A 16,000-nucleotide genomic window follows, 5' to 3' on the forward strand; every position below is an offset into this window, starting at 1 on the left:
CGCGCCGCCCGCATCGCCCGCCCGGGCGGAGCGGGAGGTCGCCGCTAACAAGTGCAAACTTTTTGGCCCCCCTGGGCGGCCCGGGGAGGACCCGCGCTCCGGCGCCGGGCAGCCCCCGGCCCAGGTGGGCTTCGCAGCGGCTCGTCGGGGAGCCGGGGCATCCCCCCGGCGCGGCGCGGGCCAGATGGCGGGCGCTTCACTGCCCCCCTGCACTCAGCTCCAAGTTAATGCCGAGGCTAAATCCTCTTGCCATCACTCACGATCACCATCGGGGCTTTTATCTCTCGGTCTGATCCGGGCTGCGTAACTTCCTCTGTGTGGCTTTAACACACCATCCCACCACGGAGCAACGGTCTTCTTAAAGGTGCAGGAAGGAAATACTGCGCGGCTCGGGGGACGCGCCACGGCCCGGGGAGGGGCGCGGCGAGCAGGGGCGTCCCCGCGGGCCCGCGGCCAGGGTGGCCCAGGCAGCCTCTGGGGGGTCGCTGCCTAAACATCGCCTCCCGGCCCGGGGGCCAGCGGGTCCCTGCGCCCAGAGCGCATCCTCAGCCGGCTCCGGTCAGGCGCAGCCGGGCTGTAGCTTCCTTTTCCAAAACCCGGGGGCCTGCTGGGGTGCCAGCACCCATGGGTGTGGGGACTGCCCCATCGGCACGAGGGAGGGGGGCCAAGTGAGTCAGTTCCCCCACCCCCCACAGCCAGGGGCTCAGGGCTGCTCCTCGGTCTCTCCCTGTGAAGTGCTGCCACCCAGAAGGCCCAAAGCAGTGGGTACCGGGGTGGGTGGGTGGATTTGGGGAGATGGGGAGGGGGAGCGATCTGAGCGCACAACCAGAGCCTGAATACCAGCTGACACATCGCCGCCTCCACCCTGATGGGCCTTGCTTTTGACGAAGCCAAGCCAGCTCTGCAGAGAGTGCAGAGTAGGGGGGCAGGAGGGGCCTGGCTAAGGGGTTCTCTGCCTCCCTCCCCTGCAAGCATGGGAGGCAGGTGTGGGAGGGCTCCCGTAGCAGCAACCCGGGCAGGGGCCACCGAGTTGGCAACATCACATCGCGCAGGCCTGTACTCTGCGACCCCCGGGTGGTTTCCTGCCAGGCTGCCTCCTAGGGCTTCTGGGAGAGTTTCCACATCTTCCAGAAGCACATGTGGTTTTCGGACACTCCTGGCCTCCTGGGGTGGGCTCACTGCAGCCTTGAGCAGCCAGCACTATCATTTGGATGCATCAAGAACAAAGGGCCTGAGGACAGAGAGAGAGAGAGGCAGAGAGAGAGAGAGAGAGACCAGCCCAAGGTCATAGAGGGTGTTGGGAATGGAGCAAGACATGGCACCTCAGTGCCCGGCCCTGCTGCCACCCTTCACCTCCACCTTAACCCTTCCCTGCTCTCAGCTGCCCTGAAAACTGGAGAGGGAGATATACTGCTGAATAATATTTAGAATATTGTGACATAACAGGCAGAGGATGCAGAATTAAAGATTGTCATCTGCTGTAATAATAATAATATATTTATTGAACACCTGTTTTATGCCAGACTCCATGCAAACCAGTTTGTGTGCATTATTCACTGAATCTTTGCCAAAGCCCAGTGACTTCACTGCTAGTAGCAAAGCCTCAAGTTAGAGATGTTAAGTAACTTGCCGAAGGTCACATAGCTAAGGACTCTGGCCGGGGAGGCAGGGCTCTTGGGTTCCTGGGTGATGCTCTGTCACTGGACTGGCTGGCTGATTAACTTGGAACACGGCCAAGATTGCTTTGGGGCTCAGTTTCCCCATATGTGAGATATGAATGGTAAATCCTTCTTTTTTCAAAGAGGGGTCAAAACAGGGCCATTGTGTGCCTCTACCTGCACATGCTCTCAGATGCCTACCACCGGAGATGGGCCTATCCCACCAAGCAGCTCAAGAAGGCAGACATGGGCCAGCCCCTAGTTACCTGTTCTATGCAGGAGGAAGCTCCTTGGGAGAAGAGAACAGATCTTAGTGGCGTGATTTTTAAGCACTCAGCCTGCAGGCAGCAGTGAAGGGCAGGGTGTGGGGCTCCTGCACAGGGTGAGTGATGACCAGGGTCAGCCCTCAGCCTGCTGTCACCCCAGGGCAGGGTCATCAATCCCTGGGAACCACCCTGCTCCTCCATCATCACTGTGGACTGGATGCTGTCAGGAACAGCCAAAGAGGTGGAGGGGCCGCTTCTTATTTGTAGTTCATCTAATCACAGCAAAGGGACCGGGGTGCCTCCTCCCTAGCACTGCCAGGAGGGTTTCAGTGACCCGTATGCAAAGATATGTGCCACTAGAAACAATTTTTAAAGTGCCTTTCCGCCAGCCCCCACCCTCCCAATACTCCCTGCCTCTGGAACAAGCTGATGCCAACAGTGTTTTTTTCGGGGACCTATGCCAGAAGCTGTCTTCTGGTCTCATTTCCAGACCCCAGGATAATGGAAAGAGCACTGCACTGAGAGTTGGGATAATGGGCTTTTCTTGGCTCAGCACTTACCACACTGTGTGTGGCTGGGGGAGATCCCTTCCCTGCTCTTGGCTTCAGTTTCCCCATCTGCACGATGAGGGGATTTGTCCGGGAGGGTGGTCCCTCTGCTATGATCCTGAGTTGACTGCACTCCACAGCAGCCTCCAGGAGACGATGTTCCTTTCAAGTGAACCATAAAGCACTTATTTTCCAAGATAGGGAACAAATAGGATTTCAGCCATGTGGGGACCAGGTGGTTGAGGGATGTTCATTTTTAAACTTCATTAAGGTAGCTTCTGAAAATGACCTTTTCCAGCAAGGAAAAGAAGCTGAGCACCAGGGGCAGGAAAGTGTTAATGAATCTCCCCGAAAATAATTGCTGGCTCCCCTCTCACCAGCAGCCTAATCATCCTCTTCACTGGTGGGATTTTGGCTCCAATGCACAGTTTTAATTTGAATTGTGTATGCGGAATTTGCTATCAAAAAGCATCTGCAGAACAATGCATTTCATTTTATTCCATCTATATTTTTTAAAAGGATTTGTATATAACCATACATATATATGATTATATACACATGATTATATACAAGTCCACTATATATATGGACACATCCATTATATATGTGGACAATGAAGGTATACACCAAAGCATGAATAGGGGAGATGAGGGGGGGACCAATGGGCTTTATTATAGATATCATCTCTGGGTTGCTTGACTCCTTTACAATGAGGAAATATGCATGGTATAGATGAGTAACAGGAAATTATAAAGTCACAAGCAAAAATAATCTACTAGCTTTGTAATGAGAGGTAACAGATGAGGTCCGGGCCCTCTGGGGACTTCCAAGAGAAGACACGTCCTGATGCAGACAGACAGACAGAAAAAATGAGCTCACATTGCTGATTTAAGTCAAGTGCAAGCTCAAAGGACACCCCTACCAAGTTCTCACCCCTCTCCTTGCTCACTCTGTTCACTTATGCCAGGCCAAGAGTTTGATTCTTTGAGAAACTGTTTGTCCCCTTGACCTTGAGCAGTTGAGATGCAGCTGTTAAGGAAGTGGTAAGATCCTGTGCCCAGGACCATCTGGGGTATTCAAGACATCCTGGGGCCCCTTCTACTGCCAAGGTACGGGAAGGGGGAACCTGCGGCCTTCCCCAAGGTAACACCTCCAGGCAGTGGCAGAGGCTGCTAGAAGCACTCTGACCCCTCCCTGTCAGTCCTCAGCTCTAATCTCTAGACCATACTCCCATTAATTATTATTACTGTATTAATCATACATGTGATTAATTCAGTAATGGTGATTCATAATTGATTGCATTTTATATGGCGCCTTTCATCCACACATCTCCCAAGAAGTGCACTGCCTACAACAAGAGACACATAAAGTGGAACGTGTTCTTTGCTTGCCTGCATTTTGTTGGATAAACTTCTCTTCGGAGAGGCAGGGGGCTAATGGCCTTCGAGCACACTGAGCTTGCCAGTCCTAGCTCCATGCCCGTCTCCCTGAGTACTGCAGCTCAGTAGCACCCTGCCTTGCCCAGTGGCAGCCGTACCGCAGGAGTCATGCAGATCCCACCCCCTTGGCAGGCAAGTCGGCCTAGGCCCCAGGCTGCCGGGCAAGGCCAGCCTGCCCTGGCTGGGAGGCAGTGCCATAGAGTGGCTTGGATGAGGGCCCTAGAGCCTGACTCCCTGGGTATGAGTTGTGCCTCTCCCGCTAATTAGCTGTGTGACCTTGAGTAAGCTACTTCCTTCTCTGCCTCACTTTACCCAAATGAAAAATGGGATTATAATAGTCTACATCTTCCTAGAGTTACGGTAAAGATCAAATACAATGATGGACAGAAAGCAATTTCGAACCTAGCACACAGTAAGTGCTCGATAAATGTTGAGCAGCAATTGTGGAACCTTAGGCCTGGTTCCAGCACCAGCAGCTCTGTGACTCGACTGGTCTCTTCCCTGCTCTGGGTCTCAGTTTTCTCAGCTGTGAAATGGGATGGTGGCTGAACCTTGTTTGTCCTTCCAGATCTTAAATGAACACCTAATACAGTCACAGGTGAAATCTGGGGCTTCAGAGTCCAGATTTCAATGGGGTCCCATTCCTGGCTCTGTGACTCACCTTGCCAAGCCTCAGTTGTTTCATCTGGAAAATGGAGGTTAGAATGTTCTCCAATACCTCGGCTTGGTCTAAGGATTTAGTGAACTAATGCTTGAAATCAAGTTGACTTCTAGAAAGTGCTTAACACAAGGTGGCTCTGGTATTACACACTCAGGCACGAAGCACCGCAGTTTACTGACGATCTCCAATTTCTGCTTTAACCACCACCACTCTGTGAAAGAGACTCTTATCCTGGCCTTTCTTCAGACGAGAATCCCGAGGTTGAAGGATGTGTCCTGGGTTATTCTGGGAGGGCAGGGCTCCTATTTGAATCCAGGCTTCATAGTTGGGCTCACTGATATATGGTCTCGGTCCCAAGCTTATCATTCCACGATTGTTTCTTCCCAACAGACCTGGGAGGGAACCGGCATTGCAGTCTCCACTTGCCAGCAAAAGACACAGGGACTAGCTGGGCACGGTGGCTCACACCTGTAATCCCATTACTTTGGGAGGCTGATGTGGGCGGATCGCTTGATGTCAGGAGCTTGAGACCAGCCTGGCTAACATGGTGAAACCCTGTCTCTACTAAAAATACAAAAATTAGCCAGGCGTGGTGGTGCGTGCCTGTAGTCCCAGCTACTTGGGAGGCTGAGGCATGAAAATCACTTGAACCTGGGAGGTGGAGGTTGCAGTGAGCTGAGATCAAATTGCACTACTGCACTCTACCCTGGGTGACAGAGCCAAAAAAAAAAAAAAAAAGGAGATACAGGGACTGGGAGCTGGGAGTGACTTGGTGCCTTCTCCAGGGATCAAATTGCACTACTGCACTCTACCCTGGGTGACAGAGCCAAAAAAAAAAAAAAAAAGGAGATACAAGGACTGGGAGCTGGGAGTGACTTGGTCCCTTCTCCAGGGACCTGGGCAGTGAGAACAGCCCCTGTGGACAGGGTGGAAATACTACTGAGCCACCATGCCTTTCTTTGCAAAGTTTCTTCCACCAGGAGCCTGGCTGGGATCCCACCAATCCGTGAGTTCCCATGGAAATGTCTCTTTCCCGAGTTCCAGCAGCATGACAGGGAGAGGAAAGCAGCAAAGCTCAGCCCAGAAGAGTCCAGGCTCCTCAAGGCAAAGCTGCTCAGCTCCCCAGGGAGGGGTCTCTGCTGTGAGAAGGAAGCCCGCCCCTTCCACCCTCCATGGAGCAGCAGAGAGCCAGGGATCGCAGGCAGCTGGTCTCTCGTCTGGAAGCCCCAGAGGCAGGGCCCATTACTGCTCACTGCCATGAATTCCGGAGTCTCTGAGGACTCCTCAGGCTCAGGAGACAGGATGCAAAGGAGCATTGGCACTCCTTTCTCAGTGAGAATGGGTAACTGCCCAGCCCTGCCAGCTTCGAGCTCAGGGGGCATCTTCTGGGCAATTGTGGGCTACCCACTGGGTACCTACTGTGTGCCAGCATCCCCCAGCCCTGGGGATGCCCATGGTGACAGATCCACTGGGTCCTGCCTCTGGGGTGCAGCAAGTCTAGTGGGATTATTCATGTCACATGGACCAGGCTGCCTGTGCACCTCACATAGCTTGTCTAAGCACCTACTATGTGCCAGACACAGGCCAAACCAGGGAGGCAGTGCAGTCTGAGGAAGTGTGAATGGGTATAAGTATGCATATGCACACACACATGTGTGCAGGCACAGTGTGAGCGTGCTGGCCTGGCGGTGTTGCCAAAAACACTAGACAACACAAAGTCAGTGGTGGAGACAAGTCCTGCCTCTCAGGATAGGAGACAAGGAAAGCTCAAACTAAGAGTGCCAAGAGCAATCCCCAGGCTTGGTGGGAATCCAGACCTCCACTCCCACCTCGCTGGGCCTCAGTTACCTCATCTGTCAAGTGGGGATAGTCATGGCACCTACCTCCTGGGATTGTTGGACGGATTCACTGAGAAAATGTGTAGGAATTGCTACAGGTAGTAGGTGCTCAAGAAATGTCAGCTCTGATTAGTCATCATTGGCCAAGTCTCTCCTCTGGCCAAGGCTCTCTGTTCCACAGTGATGGGGAGTCCAGGGAAACGCTGCTCCATGTCAGAAGAGCAATGGGGTTAGACTATCCAGTGTCACCTGGTCCTCAAGCCTGGAAAATAAATGGGAACACCAGCCGCAGCTCTCCTCCCAGCCACAGTGTCTCTTTTCACACATAAGCAATTCAGAATCTGCTCTTGGATCTGGATCTGAATTTCCATCCTCACGCCGCCCATTCCCCTCCTGCTTTTGGGACAGTTTCTCTCAACTCCCAGTGTGGGGAGCTGGAGAAGTTGTGGAAGGAGCTGCAGCTGGCCGAGCCACGGAATCTTTCTCCTGGGTCCACCTGATCCTCTCGCCAGGTGTGCAAGCTTCTCACAGGCTCCCGTTCGGGGCAGCAGGGGTGTGTGGAGGTGACTGGGAAGAGGTTTGCATCAGCAAGGAGAGCAGGAGCTGAGGAAACGCTGCAATCAGAAGGGAAAACGCATTATCAGCGGGAGGAAGCTGCCTGCCCCTCCCACCGGTGACTCCTCACCTAGAGGAAAACATCTTTCTTCTTTACTGGGCAGGTGATCTGGGCCTCCAGGACAGCAAAGCAGATGTGGTCTTCCTCTCAGACATGTGCTGGTCACTAAGTAATTGACCCAGTTATAGAACGACTTGCTCTGCACCTCAGCCCTCTGCCTCCCACTGCCCTGGGGAGCTCATGGCAGCGGCCTTCAGAGCACCGCACCCCCACCCCCGTTCCCCTCATCATTTTCTTCGTTCAAAAAGAGGCCCATGTAGGCCCCACCCCAAAAGCACCCACTTGCAACTATGCAAAGTCCTGCACAGATGAACAACAGCTGTAGGCAAGCCGGGCGCAGCAATCTTTGTAACAAAAGGCAGCTGAAAAATCTGTAACGATGACCCTGATCAACAGAAAGGTATTCCCTGGCTGCTTCCATCCGATCTTACGTGCACATTCACACACGCTGTGTTGTGTGCAACCATTTTCTCATTAAGTTGTCACCATTGGCATACAAACTCTTGGTCCATCAGAGCATTGAATTCTGAGTCCTATGACCTTGGCCCTGACCCTTGTTCTGAATCCTGCCAAAAGGAAACAGTGATATTTCCCCAAACATCCCCACGTCTGTGCTTTCCAGCAGTCCAGGCTGTAAGACATGGTGAGACAGGGTCCCTCTCTCTTCCTCCTCCTACCACGCTCTTGGTCAATCTTTTCTATTCAAAGGAAGGCCTTGGGATCAGAGCTCCCTAGAAGGTGGCAGGTACCATTGCTCACATAGTCAACTCTTGATCTTGGGAACCAGCATGGATTTCTCGTTTCATGACGCTCGACCTAATGGATGGAGACAGCTCCAGCTGCCACTGGTCTCTCGCTCCGTGGACTTGGCTGGCCGTTGCCCACGACCTCTAGGATGTCCACACTTAACCCAAGCTGCCCCCATTTCTGTGGGTGGGACTCCTCCTCTTTCTGGGGGTCCTGGTGAGTTGTCCCCCCTGGGGATTCCTCATAGGCTCTTCTGCCTCCCATCCCTACCCTTCACTCCTTTTTCACTGGGTTCATTTTTTTTTTACTGGTGGAGTAAACACAGACGTGCAGGCTGGGAGGGAGAAGTGGCCAGGGTCACTTACCCACATGCTTTGCTTTTTGTGTCACCTGGGAATTGGATGGGCATGGCTTTTCACATTCAAAAGGACTCCCAGGAGATTTTTCTTTTGAATCCGGGAAAAGAAAAGTTCTGGGCCCGACTTCCTCTCTTCTTGGTCCTGCTGGTTCTGGAGTCCAACTTGGCTGCACGATGCAGTTCTGTGGTTATCTGGCCCACTCCCTGCCCTGCCCAGAGGTTCCTCCAGGACCCCTCTCTGTAGCTCTGATGACCCCAGCTCCTTTTACTGCTTTTGGAGATCACCTTGAGGCCTATGGGGCCCTGAGCCAAGCATGTGTGATGTGGTCACGTGGGGACGCTGAGATGGCCCCAGGATGGTCCTCTAGTGGCCTATATGATGGTCTTTGGCCACATTTGCAGTAAGCCTGACATTTATGAGCCTGGCCTCAGAACCTGACAGCCGAGGTTGAGAGTCCCTGTGCTGCCACTTGTATCCTTGGACACGCCTTCTCACCTCAATTTTTCCATCTGTACAATGGGCACAACAGCACCACTTCTCAGTGTTGTCGTGAGAAGATAAGAATGTAATCATGACTGCAGAGTGCTCAGAAGGGTGTAGGAGCCCTGCAGGTGATCACCCTGCCAGGAGCAGGTGAACCCTTGACCCTGGAAAGTGTCCCCAGCCTAAGCAGAAAGACCTCTCCTTACCTAGAACAGCCTTTGGGCCTCTAGCAACAGGGAGTTCTCACCCCACCTCAAAGGGGGAAAGGCCACCTTTGGCTTTGAATTCATAAGACAGTGAACTGGGGTGACATTGGAAGGCAAAGAAAATATACTTTCCTGTCAAATAGAGGGATATACCCCTGAACTGCTATTCAAATGAACTCATTCTCTGAGGTCAGCTTACATCACCCATCCACCGTGAAGCCAAAAGCACCACCTCTCTCTTCCAAACCCTGACTCGCACCCCACAAAACAAAACATGTGCCAGACCTGGAAGGAAGGGGCTCTTCCTTGTCCCTACCTTACAGATAGAGAAACTGAGGCTCTGAAAGGTGAAACAACTTTATCCAAGTCCTACACCAGGATCCAAACACACGCCTGTGACCCCACGGCCAGTGCCTTGACCCTTCCCCTCCCACACTTCTCAGAATTTCTTGCCCCAATTCTGTTTCCTGAAAGCTTTGGGACTATAGCTGAGTCCCTGACTCCATTTCTGGGCTTCAGGATCTTCGTCCTTCAGGGGAGGAGTTTGAGCTGGTGGCCCTCAGGGTCCTTCCAGTGCTAACATTTTCAGATAAGCTGCTAACCTCCTAAGTCCTCTCCTGACACAGGAGTCTCAGCTCACCCAGTACAAATGTTTCCTTGAACAATCAACAGAATAACAACTCCCTAAGGAGAGGAGAGACATGCGTCAAGAACAGGATTGTTAGAAGCCTGACATTAACATGCCACGCATATGGCACAGGTGACGCCCTGGGCAGCCAGTGGCGCGGCCACTGGGGAACACAGAGGCAGCAGACCGGGTAGACAGGCCTGAGCTACCAGTCTGCACTTTGATTTTTAATTTTTGCCAACGTGAGCTCCAGAAATGCCTTACAGTACACTGGAAAAACTCTCCTTTTCAGCTAAATGGCCAGACATGTACCTAGCAACTGCTCTGTGTCTGCAGGGCCTTGGGAGCCCAAGGGTGACGCTGGAACCTCTTAACCAGGTATGACCAGGCCATTTCCAGAAAGAACCTCTTGGCATGAGGCATCCACACATGGGGCTGCTGCTATCCGGCTGGAATGCACGAGGGCCACCACTCCCATTTGTTGAAACATTGAAATACTTCATGCATTTACTGTTGGCAAAGAGCCACCATTCTGGGCCCCTGGAGGGTCTCCCCGTCCCACTTCCCAGGTCATTCAGCACCTTTCCCTGGAAACCTCTAGATAGCTGGACCTACCCCAAACCCAGCAGCTACCTGGGCTAGTGCCTGGCACAGCAGCAGGACCTCTAGGTCTCACTCCTGCACTCACCTGGCACCTGCCTGTCCCCTTGAGCAGCACCCATGGCCTGCTGGTTGTTCAGTATCTTGATAACCACTGCTGACCTCAAACACACATGTGCACATGCCCACAGCCCAGAGTTTGGGGTGATGTGGTTCTCTGCTGTCCTATGGGATTTCCTAGGGTGTTTTCAGGAAGACCCGACTCCCAAGCATCCCCCTCAGAGCCCAGGTCACTGGTGTTGGGCCACCGTGGGGTCTCCCCACAGCAGAGCAGGAAGGCAACTTCTGGTCCGATAGAGCCTATGCTTTACTGTCCCCAGAAACCTTCCCCCAGCTAAGCCCACCCACTACTCTGCATTTTATAACCAGAGAGGAGAGTAGCTTCTGCCTATGGAAGAGGGGGCTCTTCTCTGGCTGCCCTCATCTGTGGTCTCTTAGACTCAGATGGAAAAGTGCAGCAGGCATAGAGGGTGAAGAGGGCGATAATTCCAAGTATTATTGTTGATGAGGGGGCTGTGTGGAGCTGGACCGCAGGTTATCAGGACAGAGTGCCGTGATTGACTAGTCATGGCTGCCTGGCGATGGATTTGTCATGTCTGTCTGGGATGCGGGAGAGGCACATTGGACTCCATGTTCTCCCTGTTCTAGAGGACAAGGATGAGTCTCTGCCCACCCTATAGACAGCCCAGGGCCACATCAGACACACACAATGCTTGAGAAATGTGTTCAATTGAGGGCAATGTTAAACATGAACCAAGCAATATGTGTGTATTTATTACTATTATTATTACTACTGCTACTATTTGAGACAGGATCTCACTGTGTTGCCCAGGCCAGAGTGAGGCTGGAAACTGTTAACCAGGTATGACCAGGCAATTTCCAGAAAGAACCTCTTGGCATGAAGCATCTGCATGTGGGTCTGCTGCTATCCATGAGGACCGCTGCAGTGATGAGGACATGCCTCTACCTCCCAGGTTCAGGCAATCCTCCCACCTCAGCCTTCCATGTAGCTGTGACTACAAGTGTGTGCCCCCATGTCTGGCTAATTTTTTAAATTTTTTGTAGAGACAGGGGTCTCACTATGTTGTCCAGGCTGGTCCTGAACTCCTGGGCTCAAATGATCCTCCCACCTCAGCCTCCCGAAGTGCTGAAATTACAGGTGTGGACCACTGTGCCCGGCCAACCCGTGTTCATTGAGCACATGTTATGTGCAACTAGATGATAAAGTAGGGAGAGGAACTGGGAGGGATGTTTCTGGGAAATTTGAAGGTCCGTTTATATATCCGTCCATCCATCCATTCATTCATTCCCTTCAGTTATTTATTGAGTGCCTTCAGTGCACCAACTCTGTGTTAGGGTCTGGAGATACAGACCAGCATCTGCTCCAAGGGGCTTCCAGGGAGCTCCCTGTGTACGGAGCCAGACAAGGTGAGCACAGTGGAGTGTGAGCTGCCGCGGTGGCAGGGAGGGTGCACAGCCATGCTGTTCTCCTCCCTGGCAGAAGTGCCCTCCCAGGACCGGCCAGGGTTATTAATATCCTGCTGAGTCAGGGGGCTCTTGAGTTTCAGCATCACAAGACGCTGAGACTGGGCGCCGCAGATATTCCTGACTCCAGACTGCCCTCTCCTTCCACCCTCCTTCCCACCTGCCCTTCCTTCCCTCACCTCTACCTGGTGCAGGCTGTTGAGAAGGTGGCAGGTGCTGATAGAAGCAGGTCTGGCTTTGGGAGAAGGGGGAATGGGGGGAATGAGATCTTGGGAAAGAAGTAGTTCCAATCCCCACTCTACCACTCTCTCACCATAAAACTTGATACGAGCAATCTCCCCTCTCCAAGTCCCCTTATCTACATAAAGGAAATAGAGACAGCAATTATGCAGCATGAAACAGGCCGGTCATGCCAAGGACTGTGCCTGAGTAGGTGTTAAAAAGTGATATCTATTCATCTAATAAGTACCTACCAGGGCCGCTCCATGTGCCTTATCCAGAAGGATGACAGAGAGCAAGACTGATATAGTTCTACCCTTCTGAAACCCAGAGGGGTCAGGAGGCAGACAGTCAGAGGGTCAGATGTAGCCTATGCTGGGGGTGCCCAGCACTCTGCAGCTCCTACCTGATCCGATGTTTCCCCTGATACAGAGCCCTGCCCACACCATGCTGTGACTTTCCTGGTTACTGGGGCCCCCTCCTCACACCTCCACCAGACTGCAAGCTGCATGTGGGAAGGCTTTGCCTGGCTGGCTCAGTGAAGACCTCCTGTACCTTGCCCACAATAGATCCTCAATACATGTGTGCTAGCTGAATGAACTGACAAGCAATGAGTAAGAAGAGGGGTATGTGCAGTTTATATTAAATGACTCCTGTGTGCTCAGGTAAAGCTAAGTAATTAGTGGATTAATAGGATCAGCATAGATGCTAATTGGCATATTTAAAATCAAATTTGGCCAGACGAAGCGGTTTGCACCTGTAATCCCAGCACTTTGGGAGACCGAGGTGGGAGGATGGCTTGAGGCCAGGAGTTTGCAACCAGTCTGGGCAATGTAGCCAAACCTCATCTCTACAAAAAATAAAAATAAAAAAATTAGCTGGGCGTGGTGGCACACCCCTGTGGTTCCAGCTACTCAAGAGGCTGAGGTTGGAGGATCACTTGAGTCCAGGGGGTCAAGGTTACAGTGAGCCATAATTGCACCACTGCACTCCAGCCTGGGTGACAGGACAAGACTCTGTCTCAAAAAAATAATAATAATAAAAGTGCATTTCCTTCTAGTTCTTGCTATTGCACACTCTCCTCTCTCTCTCTCTCTATGTCTCACACTCTCTCTCTCTCCTGAATAGGATTGTCTTACCTGTCAGCTTTTCCCCCTCACATACATAGTGAGACAATCACAGCTCTGAAATATGTTCTCCGTGTTCAGATGAGAAATGTGGAGGTCTGTGTGTGGGTGTGGGTTAGTGGGTATGACTCCTAGTGAAAACAGTCCATCTAAGTTCTCCCCAGCTGCCTGGAATTCCCACAGCAGATGGAGGGGCACCGAGAACCCCCTGCCTGCCTGGACAGCCCGAGGGGTGCTCCCCTCACCACCTGCTGTCCACTCCTCCCACTTCCAGGCATTCCTGGGGTTTCACCTGCCCTAGAGGAGGAAGAAGAAGAAAAAACCATGGCAACTGGAGACCAGGGGCCAGGTCGGGGGCAGAGGGTAGATGGTACTGACAGCAGGGAACCGCCCCTAATTGCTGAAACTCCCCACGGCCGCCTGAGCACCCACGACATTCGCTCCTCCACTTGACCTCAACGAGCTTGTGTGTTAGTTGGGAATAATGTAACAGTTCAAGGACGCAACAGATGAGTAAATGGATGACCATGAACGCCCCTCAGCAGACAGTTCAGTTCCTGACTTGTACCTTCAATGCCATCATCTGGGCCCCACACCCTTTCTCTCCCATTCGTTCCATTCCCTGACCACCCTCCGTTTCTCACTGCCTAGAGAATGAGGTTTGCAAATGGCCCTAAAGTGACGCTAGCCCAGCTTCCCCCATCATCCCCTTCATGTTGCTCCCTCCTGCCCTCCACGCTGCAATCCGGCGGTCCAGGCTGTTTCCCATACACACCTGCAATGCCCCGGTCTGGACGTTTCTTCCTTGGGAACAAAATAGTGGGCACTGAAAACGGTGGATTCTGGCCCCCAACCCAGGCCTGCTCTCGCCATAGGTCTCCAGGAAATCCTACAGGCTTCAGCGGCGACCCCGCTGCTCCCTCCTCTGAGGAGCCGTCCCTGGCTTTCCCACCTGGGAGGCCCTAGGCTGCTCTTGTGGGAAGGGCGTGGCAGTGACAAAGCTTAGGGCTCTGCAGAAAACCAGCTTGAAACTCCAGCCCTCACCCTCCCACAGACATGTGACTTCGATGTATTAGTGAATCTCTCTGAATCTCAGTCTTCCCATTTGCAAAATGGGAATAAGAATAGCCCCTTCCCCATGGGATTATTTTGAGGATTAGAAGAGATCTCACAGGCCTGGTGCGGTGGCTCACGCCTGTAATTCCAACACTTTGGGAGGCCGAGGTGGGAGGATCACTTGAGCCCAGGAGTTTGAGACGAGCCTGGGCAACATGGTGAAACCCCGTCTCTGTAAAAAAAAATACAAAAGTTAGTGGGGCATGGTGGTGCACACCTGTGGTCCCAGTTACTCAGGAGGCTGAGGTGGAAGGATCACCTGAGTCTGGGGAGATAGAGGCCACGGTGAACCGTGATTGTGCCATTTAACTCCAGCCTGGGTAACAGAGTGAGACTCTGCCTCAAAAAACAAACAAACAAACAAACAGACAAACAAAAAACAGAAAAGAAAAGAGAAAAATCATGCACAAACTGCACTTAAAACCACGTGTACCGGTGCCTGGTCTTGTATCTGGGAGGCAGAGGTTGCACTTAAAACCGTATGTACCAGAAGTGCTTGGTCTTGAACTTGTGAGGCGGAGGTTGCGCTCGGTGACCACGGGCCATGAGTACAGTCTCACGGGCATTGCAGCTATTTGGAAATATGTATTGTGCCCTCTACTAGGCTAAAAGCATCCATTTAGCCTTTTATCCACTGCTTCACCACTTCCCCAACCTCATGCCCTGTCCCTTTGTCCAGAAAGGAGGAAGAGGGGAAGGAAGGAAGGAAGGAAGTAGGGAGTGGTCACGGGAAAAAAAGGCGATACTACTGCCAACTCCCATCGCTGCGTGGTTAGTTTGTGCCAGGCACTGGGCTTTACAGCCTTTTTCTTTATCCCCCAGCTCTGAGCTGTAACCAGTTGTTTCCCTGGTTTACAAATGAGGAAATTGGCTGGGCGCAGTGTTCACGCCTGTAATCCCAGCACTTTGGGAGGCTGAGGCAGGTGGATCACCTGAGGTCAGGAGTTCAAGACCAGCCTGGCCAACATGGTGAAATCCTGTCTCTACTAAAAACACAAAAAAATTAGCCGGATGTGGTGCAGGTGCCTGTAATCCCAGCTACTTGGGAAGCTGAGGCAGGCGAATCACTTGAACCCAGGAGGCGGAGGCTGCAGTGAGCTGAGATCACGCCATTGCACTCCAGCCTGGGTGACAAGAGCAAAACTTTGTCTTGAAGAAAAAAACAAACAATGAATGAGGCAATTGAGGAGGGCAAGGGTAGCGAAGTCACTGGCCCAAGGTCACCCAGCTCATTGGAAGGTAAGTCCAGGTCTGCTGATGCGTAAGCCAGGGCTCACGCACCGCACAGCCGAGAGGGTCACTGGTTTGTGTACATGCCCAGCCAAAGACTCCTGGGAATCCCAAGCCCCTCTTTTCAAAAGGAGACATTTTAAGTCAAGTTTTAACAGGAGTGAAGAGTGTCTGAGGAGCAGTTTGGGGACCGCTGTCCTACTGAGAAGGAAGAGTTGCTGTTTGGCATGTTGGACCAATCCTGCCCCACGCTCTACTCGGATGCTGTTTTCACACATGGTGGGAAAATAACAATTTCATATCCCTCCTTCTCAGAAGTGGTGGCTTGTAAACACATGGGGACTGGGGACTATAAAGCACAGAGCGCCTTGACTCAAATTGTCCTCCGCGTGCCAGTTTTCCACGCAGACTAAAAAGATAATCAGTGGTGGAACAAGCCGAGGGAAATGAAATTTGGATAGAGGGAAAAACGCAGCCCAGAGCAGCTTCTCCTCTCGGTAATTCCTGCACCCTGGGTATAAGGCTGCATTCCATGGCAACAGCATTCACACGTCGCTAAAATAAAAGCTGGCACCAGCTGGACCCGTTATTAAAGTGGAGCCTTTGGATCAGCCTCGTCCCTGTGAGTGACAGGGTGGCACCGGCTGCTCAAGG

This window comes from Rhinopithecus bieti, unplaced genomic scaffold (assembly GCF_001698545.2).
Source record: "Rhinopithecus bieti isolate Rb0 unplaced genomic scaffold, ASM169854v2 scaffold_31823, whole genome shotgun sequence".
NCBI lineage: Eukaryota > Metazoa > Chordata > Mammalia > Primates > Cercopithecidae > Rhinopithecus > Rhinopithecus bieti.